The sequence below is a fragment of the Podarcis melisellensis genome (genome assembly GCF_964234715.1).
Source record: "Podarcis melisellensis genome assembly, chromosome: W".
NCBI classification, from domain to species: Eukaryota; Metazoa; Chordata; class Lepidosauria; order Squamata; family Lacertidae; genus Podarcis; species Podarcis melisellensis.
The window spans coordinates 1,729,136-1,740,255 of record NC_138535.1 but is presented as its reverse complement, the minus strand read 5'-3'; the positions used below and the strand labels follow the sequence as shown (position 1 = coordinate 1,740,255).

Sequence of the window (11,120 nt, the reverse complement as noted above, 5' to 3'; positions counted from 1 at the left end):
AAGGCCACCAGATCTCCGTAGTTAGACCTAAGATCCAATAAATATTTCGGAATGTCCTTGAAAATCTCTACTCTTGATTCTTGTATCTCCAAAGTCTTCTGGAAATGCAGACTCAATATTTTGTCTCCCTCTTCTTTTGTTCGGAGGGTAATCAAACAGTCTCTCACCCTGTTCTTTCTCCCCCCTCTTCCAAGTCTAAAAGCACTTACTATCTTGAAATCTTGCTTATCATCTAGGTTCCAGAAGTCTGCAAATTCCTATGTAAGAAAATCACTTAGGCTGTCTGTCAGGGGCTCAGGAGCAGAAGCACAGGAAAGGGAGGAAATGGAGAGCGAGGGGGAGGAATCCGAAGGAAACGTAAGCGATGACAGTGGTCCGAGGTCTCTGAGTCTTTCCAGCGAATCGGAAGACTCACAGAAAGGGGCTCCCATGGTCAGAGCAAGGGGGGTGCCTAGGGGGACACCCCAGGGAGAAGGGGCCAGAGGGGACTCAGAGAGCAGCAGTTGGAAATCAGGACCAGCTTCCCCACCAGAGCGCAGTAGGGGGGAGGAGTCCCAGGTATCGGGATCAGGCTGCTCACCGCCAGCGGGAGGAGATGAGTCAGGATTGGCCACACCTCCATCGGAGAGCGAGGAAACGGTCGAGAGGAAGGTTGGAAGCTGGGCGCGCGCGCCAAGTTCAAATGTACAGGCGAGCGGCACAGTGGGTAGCCCGGATAGGGAGCCAGGTCCTAAAGCCCGGCGAAAGGAGGGAAAGGAGTCAGGGGGGTCAACGTCAGAGGAGTCCAGGAAGGAGGAGACCCCGGGGGGCAGAAGGACCCAGAGGAGAAAGGAGCGACGGAAGAGGTGGAGTAAGGCTAGAGTCTTAAACTGGTGTACAGGGGGTGGAGACTCAGACGGAGCTTCGCCGATCTAGCTTCTAGACGTAGAGCTGCACGCTGCAGCTTGTAAATGGAAACTGAACTTCAATAAAGACTTTTGTACATTACTACCGGCTAGCGTTGGTCCTCTGTGAGCTGGGACCTGGAGGCAGCTCTGACACTGTCTTTTTCAAGTTCAGGTACAGCCCTGATCCTCAGATTAGTCTGTTTTTCCTTCAGTTCAATCATAGACAACAGTGACTTGTGGTCCTCGAGCTGCTTACATATCGGTGATATCTTTTCCTCTACAGCCAATGCTTTTTCCTTTGCTTCCTCTGCTGTCTTTCGATTCGAAGTAGATTCTTGCAGCAGTTTTTCAATAGATTCTGTGTTTGAGGTCACCTTCTGCCCCAAGTTGTTAATGCTAGTAGTGTTTTGGTCAATTTTAGTTGTTGCTTCAGCAACTTGTTTGCTTAATTTTTCCAAGGATTCATAAATTTTACTTAATACTGAAGTAAATCCCTCTTCAGATGCCATTCCTTTTGACCCAGCTTGTGCAGGATCTTCCCCTTGTGGTGCAGAAGGACCGGATGCTGATGCTCTGCGCTGCTGCAATGCTGCACTGCTCTGCTGCAGTCTAACCTTGCCCGATCTTGTTGCTTTTTCCTAAGGCAAGTTTTTTTCCTGTGGCAAATTTGCCATAACACTTTATCTGAGGATCAAGGTCAGTCCCATGGCCAAAGCTTGTTTTGCAGTGGAAATTTCCCTGGCCAGTTAGAAGTGGAAAATTCCCCCAACCAGTTGTAACAGTTTCAAAGTTCCTCTAGGGGGACACAGTAGCAGTCAAACTTATTGCAATAAGTATCTTTTCCAACTTTCTCAAGTCCCCCTTCAATGAAATAAGCAACAGTTTCAAGTCCAAAAAAACCCTTTAAAATAAAAGTATCTCACTTGCAGAGTTGGCTATCAAAAAGTTACATTGTCCATAAACAGTGTGACTCTCAATACGGCAATCTATTGATCCTTGGCAGTCCGTTCCCAAGGATTAAGTGGTGGTCTTTGTTCCCTTTTCTCTCCTTTTTGCAGGCAAAAATTACTTTCCCCTCTTCCCTCCCCTCTCCTGCAACTCAGGGAGGGAGTTCTCTTAATTTGACGTTAGATTTTAAGTCCTTTTGAAACAATTTTCCGGGTCTTAGCTCAGACAGTCTTTGCTTTGATCTGTTTACAGAAAACGGAAGGCGGACTTCCTGTTTACGCCTTCCCGCTTCAGTGCCAAATTAATCCTTTTTTCCCTTTAATTCCCCGATCTTTAAACTTGACCTACTCACGGGTAGTTGTTTAGTAGCCGAATTGTCACAGGAAAAAGGTCAGCGCTCTCCGGCAACAGCTGTGCGGCTTCACTCCACGGAAGAAGCAATTGACTCTCAGCACTGCGCCAAACTCCCCGTTGCGCTCCGGAGCCCTTTACGGGGTTCCTTCGCTGATTGGGGGGGCGCTAAAGGTGCCCGCCGAGTCCCACGGTCACAGGCTTCACCCGCCTGTGATTTCGATGGGGTCCCCACTTTGCTGTAGCGGCAAGACCCTTTTTCCGCGGAGCTTACTCCCTCAGAACAAGAGGGAATCCGCCATTGCCGATGGCGCCGCCTCCGGAAGTCCCCGAAAAGGTCAGGATTGTAACAGAGAGAGAGACAGAGACAGAGACAGAGAGAGAGAGAGAGAGAGAGAGAGAGAGAGAGAGTTGTTCAACATGCAGCCTGAGAAAGTGTGTATTTGTTGCTCAAGTTTGCTGTTGTTCTTTCATGATATTTATTCAGTGCCCCATTTACTTTGCGGGAGATGTTACAGTTGCTGCCATCTGTCTGTCTCGAGGGACAAGTGAGTGTGCCTCTGGGGGTGAAGTAAATGGCTGTGTTAGCAGCTCCTACTGCAAAAAAACTGTTGCACGGACAGGCAGAGACCCCCCAACCCTGGGCGACACCCATGTGGAATACTGACTCAAGACAACGTGTTATGGGATTAAAATTTGGCCACAACTTTATTAAAACTTCAGATGTAGGGAGACCTTGGCTTAGGCATTGGGCGTTTAACCCTCCCAGTCCCCAGCTGGGGAGGCGTTGCCAGGAAAGAGTTAGGGGAACAGATTCTGTGGGGATTGGGCTGTCTCTGGAGAACATCTGTTCAAGCAGAGAGCCCGCCCCCCATTTCGCCAATGACAACCTAATGGCATATGGCCAATGACTCCCCTCAAAACAACCCCTTTAATTGGGGAACCCTGGGATCACCACAATGGGGGGGGGGCGTGGGTCACTGCTTCCCGCCCCCTCCCCCAGTTTAGGGAAGATAGGCTAAAGGATTCTGCCCAAGGCCTGAAACCACCAAAGTTGTGATTTTTTGCTACGGGGAAGGCAAAACCTGCCAATGCAGGAAAATTCCTTTCTGGCCCTTTAACAGCAACCATAACGTAGCAGCGCCCGCATACCTGTGAAGAAAAGGTTAACCTGCAAAAGAAGGCTTAACTGAGGGAGGGCAGGGTGGAAGAAGCTCTGAAGCTGACTGAGAACTCTCAGGTAAGTTCCGCCCACTATTGTGTGAGCTGGGCGATCCCTCCCCTTCCCTGGCTAACTCTCTCCTGGCAACGCCTCCCCAGCTGGGATTGGGTAAGTGGCAGAAGTAGGCGGCTACCTCCAGGTGTCCAGCCGGGGGGGGGGGGGGGATCCAGGCTGTAGTGCTGGGAGCCGCATGGGATGGGGGGGCTGCATGCGACCGTGCAAAAAGCGCCCCCTGTTTGATGTGGGGAACGGTTATTTTCTCCCTCTGTGTGTTTGCATTTGCATGTGCATGTGTGCACATAACGAAGGAATGTACCTCCTGCATCTCTCCACCCCACACTTGTGGTGTCAGCTCCTTGGGACTATGCTCAGTGTGCACCCCTGTCTCTGAAAGGACATCATTTCTTAACTTTTTAAGAGCCAAGTGGCTGACTGAGGAAAAGCTCTTACAAGCAAAAAGAAGCTAAGTCATCTTGCAAAAATAGGAGACCTAAACCAAGTGTGACCTGCAGACTGCAATACTGGAACTGACTCTCTGTATCACTCAAACTCAAGACTGAAAATTTGAAAGCCTTTCTGAAGTCTGCAAACAGAAGAACAGGGCATTTGACTTCACCTAGCAACATCATTGCCTGTTTATGATTGGAATCATAATTGAATTCCGTTTGAACTGTGTGTCATCATGATGGCCTTGCCCGGTTGTGAGTTGTGAAGGCCGCTTCCTGCAAGGCCCTTTCCACCTGGCCTGGGGGGCAGGGCCCAGACACCAGCTCTACTAAAGAGGCTCCTGGTGAGACCAGAGGGACTTCGCTCGGCCTGACAAGAAACCCAAACTATTGGATACTTTTGCCCCATCTTTTTGTGCCTGCTAAACAGCCGTGTCATGCTTATGATCATATTTTATTCTCTTGGGAATTCTGCTGTTTTAAATGTGCATTTTATATTTGACTTTACTTAACAATGTTGGCTTTTGGGGGGGGGGAATGCTTAAGTTTTTTGTTTTGTTTTTGTTAACTGTGTTAAATATGCATTCTGTAGTTGACCTTCTTTGTAATGTTTTATTTTGAAATCTTTAATACTTTAATTTTTTGTTAACTAAGCTGCTCTAACTTTATACTCTATATTTGACATTCTTCAGATTGTTTTATTTATGTTTTAATATGCTGTAAACTGCTTGGAGATTTTTTTTGAAAATATAAAGTGGTATAGAAATGAAATTAATAACAACAACAACAACAACGATGATGATCATTGAAATGTTGTGTCCAAAGACTGCAGCCGATGGAGAGATCACCCCTCCCTCAATTTTCTATCAGATTATTTAGATTTGGTAAATAATTCTTATTGCTGTTCTTGTTGTATTTATTATTATAATTGATTTATGTAGTTCTGACGGTTTAGCTGCCTTGAGCATGAAAATAGTAAGGCAGGATACAAACCTAATCCTTCCTGGGGCAGGACCGTAGCCTGAGAGAGAGAGAGAGAGAGAGAGAGGGTTGCACAGTTTCCCAATTGTTTTGGAGGAATTCCACACCACACATTTTAAAGCTCTTACACCACTTTAAAGAGTCCAGGCTTTCCCTAAAGAATCCTGGGAACTGTAGTTTGCTAAGGGTGCTGAGAGATGTTAGATCTTTAACAAACAGAGGTTCCCAGGTTGTGTTGGGTGAATCTGTGACTCTTAATGCAATGGTTCTTGAAATGTGTGGTTGTGACCATTGTCCTCATAACAGTACTGGGGTTCGGATTGCAGTGTGTGTGTGTGTGTGTGTGTGTGTGTGTGTTGCAGAATGGTTTAATTATCTCATTCTCCTCCTAGCACATCGTCTTTATTCAACTCTGGCTGTTGAATGAATGCTTTCTTATAATCATTCTTATGTTTAGGTGGGCTTTGGCCTCCTTCCAGACAGCAGCTTGAAAGGGAAGCAGAGGAAATCTCAAATGATGACAGAAGGCAGGGGCATCCAACAACCCAGACTTTTGGTTTGGATGTGACACTTTGAGAATTCCCCAAGCCATCCCAAAGCCCCCATTTCACTCTGGTCCATCTGAGTATCTCCTTTCCACCCATGCCTCCCCTCCCCCCCAAATATTCACAATTAAGAAATCAGAAAACAACCCCACCTCTCTTTCGACAGAACTAGATGGAATGATCAGGCATAGCAACTCCTGCAGAGAGGATAAAACCAAAATGTTTTAAAGGGACAATTTATCAAACAAGATATCTGCCCATAGCTCAGTCAGTAGAGTGTGAGACTCTGCATCTCAGGGTCGTGGGTTGGAGCCCCACGTTGGGCAAAATATTCCTGCATTGCAGGGGGTGGACTAGATGACTCTTGTGGTCCCTTCCAACTCTACAATTCCATGATATCCTGTGAGGAGTAGTCAACTGAGTTTTACTCAGAAGAGATGCATCAAAATCAACACATCCATGTAATTTGTGCCCATCAATTTAAATAGGTCTGCTGTGGAAAGGACTAGTGTTGACTCCTTCTTTGGAGGTTTTTAAGCAGAGGCTTGACAACCATATGTCAGGAGTGCTCTGATGGTGTTTCCTGCTTGGCAGGGGGTTGGACTCGATGGCCCTTGTGGTCTCTTCCAACTCTATGATTCTTTTTCCATGCATAATCTTTATTGTTTACCAAATCAAAGTAAAGAGCAAATTATTACATTTCTTTACATTATCTTTGAAATGGTGACTTCCTTCAGTCTTACCACAAATCGTCCTTGTTCATAATAAACATTATTTCTGCATTCCTTTGTTTGTAATGCCATTAAACTATCTCATTTATGCATTTCCTTTGAACATTACCCTTTATCTTTTACAGAGCATCTTTAAAACCCACCAGAGTTATCTGATCCTCTGTTAGACTTTCCAGATATCTTGTAAAACTTTCCCAATCTTTGATAAACCTCTGATCTTTGATGTATCTAATTTTTCCTGTCAACCTGTCCAATTCCACATAATCTAGAAGTTTTGATCGCCATTCCTCCCGTGTCGGTATAGTCTCTGATTTCCAGTTTTTCGCTATTAGGACCCTTGCTGCCGTTGTTGCATATTGAAACAGCTTGTGATCTTTCTTCTTAATCTCTCTACCTACCAGACCCAGCAGGAACGCCTCCGGTCTTTTACCAAAAGTATATTTTAGCATTTTCTTCATTTCATTGTAAATGCTTTCCCAAAACCCTTTAACCTTTTGGCATTCCCACCACATGTGGTAGAAAGTCCCCTCCTTTTCTCTGCACTTCCAGCATTTGTTATCGGATCCGTACATTTTAGCTAATTTTACAGGGGTTAAATACCAGCGATAAAACATTTTCATTAAGTTCTCCTTTAATAGTACACAGGCCGTAAATTTGATATGTTGGTTCCAGAGTTTCTCCCACTCTTCAAAATAAATATTACGACCCAGATCTCTGGCCCAATGTGTCATTACTGCCTTAACTTCCTCGTCCACTAGATTCCATTCCAGTAATATTTTGTACATTTTGGACAAAATTTTTGTATTGTTCTCCAAAATCTCGGTTTGGAATTTAGAATTCTTATCCGCATATCCTTTCTCTTTTACATCTTTCCTGAACATTCCGTGTATCTGATGGTAATGCAGCCAATCAAACACATGGGACTTAACCTGGTCATACGGCCTCAGTTTCCACTTCCCTTCCTCCTTCGTTAATAGTTGTTCATAGGTTGCCCATTTGGTTCTCTTATCGCTCTTTTTAACCGACATGACTTCTAGTGGTGACAGCCATTGTGGTGTTTTAGGTTCTAAGACATCTTTATACCTTTCCCACACTTCCATCAGAGGGCCCCTAAAAATGTGATTCCCAAAATCTTTATGTACTTTCTTCTTCCCATGCCACAGATAAGCGTGCCACCCGAATCGATTGTCATGGCCTTCCAAGTCTAACACTTCTACCTCTTCTAATTTTATCCAAGCTTTAACCCAGCACAGGCATGATGCCTCAAAGTATATTTTCAAATCTGGCAGGGCAAAGCCTCCCCTTTCCTTCCAACTCTATGATTCTATGATTCTATTCTATGATTCTAAATGGAGGATTTAAAACCTCCCTCTGTTAGAGAGCCACGGAGGCAAGAAATTAACTCAATACACATACAATGTAACTCCCAAGAACCAACATAAAGTAGCCCCGTCAGTTAAGACAAACTCAGCACACAGGCAGGAAGATGCCTAGCCTAAAATGGCCGCCGCCGCACGACCACGTGGTCTCCTTAAAATGGCGGCGCTGGCCAGCGGTAACCCTGGCAACAATAAACAAGTCCTCCTACCTGAACACGCGGGGCCCCAAATCGCTGGTTACACCCCCCTCAGACGCTAGCCAGCGATGATGAAAACCTTGGCCGCGCTTCAGTCCTAAAACGATACCCTTTTTTTTGGACGCCCATTTCCTATGCCTGTCCCACGGCGCTCTGCAGCTGCAACGGGAAGGCGGCGCAGACCCCAGCCGGGAGAAGCGCTTGGGAGCGTGGCAGGGAGCAGCTTAAGCGGCGTTGTTATTAACTGCAGGCAGGCGCTTCGGCAGCCTCCAAAGCCAGCGGGAGATTGGAGACGCTGCGGGGAAAGACAAAACCCCCTGCCCTGTGATTTCGGCTTCAATGGGTCATTTTTAACCCCGTTAAAAAGCCCCTGCGGAGGCAGCAACAAACTCAAAGCAGCCGATTTTGGAGCTAGACCGTAACGAAGAGAACCCCACCCCCAAGTGATTCCAGCTCTTTTTTCCGGCCCCCGAATGCAGACAAAAGCCAGAGGCTTGCAAAAGGGGGAAGCTCTCCGAAGGATTCAAACACGTTCTGGCAGAAAGGAGCAGCCTTCCCCGAGAGCAAGCAGCACGCAGGGGTGCTCCATGGCGCTCGCAGCTGGCACCACACAAAGAAACCCGGTCAAGCAGCAAAATTCCTGAAAGGCAAAAGCAGCGACAAAGGCAGGAAATCCATGCAGCGATAAAAGCAAGACGCAGCAAAACCGAAGCACCTGAGCGGCCAAAGAGGGAGATTCCCGGCCAGGCCTGCCTTAAATGGGGCAGGCCACACCCTCTGGGCCAGCCGATTGGCTGGCCAGGGAATGACACGACCAAGGATTCCCCTGATCGCGCGGAGGCTGAAACCCAGCCCCCGCATGTGTGTTGGGGGCGTGAAGCCCGCAACACCACCTCCTCCCGAGGTCGGAAGTGGCTTTGTGATTCTTTGGCATTTATTTTCCCATCTATCCTCTGCCACTATCTGTGCAAATATTTCTGATTGTACGTTTTCAAAAACATAATCATTCCATTTTTCCATATTCCATTTGGCCTTTTCTTTCCACCCCAAAGCAATAACTGCCATTCCAGCTAGAATCATAATCTTGTACAACTCTTGCTTATTACTTATTACTTTGTTATTTCCCAGTATTCCCGAAAATAACTTCTATGTTTATTTGAAATAATCCAGAAATTACCTTTATAATCTTTTGCCAATATTCCTTAACCAGATTACATTCCTACCACATGTGTGAATATAGTCCTTTTTCCTGACCACAATGCCAGCATTTGAGGCCTAAACCCTTTCACTATATGCGCCATTTGTGCCGGAGTTCTATACCAGGGCGGGGCCGAGGAGGACTCCCCTGTGTGAGTGCCTGAGGGCCCTGCTCCTGCCACTCACCACCTGGCCCAGGGCGGGGCCTGACAGGCCTCATAAGGACTGCTACTGCTGTGCTGCCCAGGAGGACTCCCCTGTGTGAGTGCCTGAAGGCCCTGCTCCAGCCACTCACCACCTGGACTAGGGCAGGGCTTGACAGGCCTCACAAGGACTTCTTGCTGCCCAGGAGGACTCCCCTGCGTGAGTGCCTGAGGGCCCTGCTCCTGCCACTCACCACCTGGCCCAGGGCGGACCCTGAAGCCTCACAAGGACTGCTTCTGCTGCTGCCCAGGAGGACTGCCCTGTGTGAGTGCCTGAGGGCCCTGCTCCTGCCACTCACCACTTGGCCCAGGGTGGGGCCTGACAGGCCTCACAAGGACGGTTGCTGTCACTGCTGCTGCTGCCCAGGAGGACCCGGAGGGGCGCAGAGTTCTTTTTAAAATGTTTTTAAATTTTCCTTTCCCTTTTGACTTTTTTGTATATGGGGGGGGGGTGGATGTTTGGATGAGCTTGGGAATTTGTTTGATTTTGATGGATTTGTAATTTTTACAGTTTTTTGTTTTCTGGGGTTTTTTTATCATTGGATTATGGTTTTATTTTGATCTTAAGGGGAGGGGTCAGGGCTGCCGGGGAGTGGGTCCCAGCCAACAAAATGGGTGGGGCATGTTCCACAGAGGGGGATGCGCTGATGAAATGAGTGCCACTCTCAGATCACTTCCTGGTGCAACTGGACTTCTCTGCGACCCATCCCCTCTGCAGGGAGGTGGGACCGATTCGGATGGTCTGCCCCCGCCACTTAATGGAGCCAAATGGTTTCCAGAGAGTGGTAGGGGATGCTTTATCCCATGTTGATGGCCTTTCAGCTGATTCCCTGGTGGCCCGCTGGATCGAGGAGTTAACCAGGGCTATTGACTGTTTGGCTCCGAAGCGCCCTCTCCGATTGCATGGAGCCCGGACAGCCCCGTGGTTTTCCACGGATCTGAGGGCAATTAAACAATCGTGGAGACGGCTAGAGCGCCGGTGGCGGATAACTCATTCTGAAGCTGACCGGACACGGGTTAGAGCTCAATGTCAAGCCTACCAAGTGGCAATGGCGATGGCAAAGAGGGTCTTCTTCGCCGCCTCCACTGCATCTGCAGAAAACAGCAGCAGGAGACTCTTTCAGGTGGTTTGCAATTTAGCGGAACCACCTGCTACATCGGGGCCAAGAACGGGCCACATGATCTCCTGAAATGATTTTGCAAAGTTTTTTGCAGATAAAGTCGCTCAGATTCGGGAAGAGGTAGATGCCACTGTGGGAGCAGGGCCGGGGCGGGAGAGTGCTAGAGTCCTGTCTAGTCAAATTGTGTGGGATCAATTCCAATCTGTTACCGGTACCTCCAAGGATGTGGACAGGCTGCTTGGACGAGTGAAACCAACCACCTGTCTCCTTGATCCTTGCCCATCCTGGCTTATAAAAGCTAGCTGGAAAGGCTGGGCGATGGGCTTCATGGGGAGGTGAATGCTTCCCTCCATGAGGGAGCCTTCCCAGACCTGCTTAAAGAGGCAGTTATTAAACCGCTTCTTAAAAAAAACATCTTTAGATGCGGCCACGATGACCAACTATAGCCCAGTCTCAAATCTTCCATTCTTGGGCAAGGTGATTGAGCGAGTGGTTGCTGAACAACTCCAGGCACGCCTGGAAGAAACGGACCATTGGATCCCTTCCAGTCGGAATTCAGGCCTCATCATGGGACTGAAACTGCCTTGGTCGCACTGGTTGATGATCTCTGGTGGGCTAGGGACAAAGGTGAGAGCTGTTTCCTAGTTCTGCTGGATCTCTCAGCGGCGTTTGATACCATCGACCATAACATCCTTCTGGACCGTCTTGAGGGGCTGGGAGCTGGGGGCACTGTCATACAGTGGTTCCGCTCCTTCCTCCCGGGCAAGTTCAGAAACTGGTTGTGGAGGATGAGTGTTCAGACCCCTGGGCTCTCACTTGTGGGGTGCCTCAGGGTTCTGTCCTCTCCCCCATGCTTTTCAACATCTACATGCAGCCGCTGAGAGAGATCATCAGGGGGTTTGGGCTGGGTGT

General features: G+C 48.0%; 1 long non-coding RNA gene across 1 annotated transcript in view; it reads left to right on the top strand.

The window, feature by feature from the left end:
• Window positions 1-302: 302 nt before the first annotated feature.
• LOC309361318 overlaps window positions 303-11,120 on the top strand; it is a 142,701-nt gene continuing 131,883 nt past the window's right edge. Inside the window, exon 1 of the long non-coding RNA XR_014164416.1 lies at window positions 303-558. This is a non-coding gene — a long non-coding RNA (uncharacterized lncRNA). The remainder of the gene's footprint in view (window positions 559-11,120) is intronic.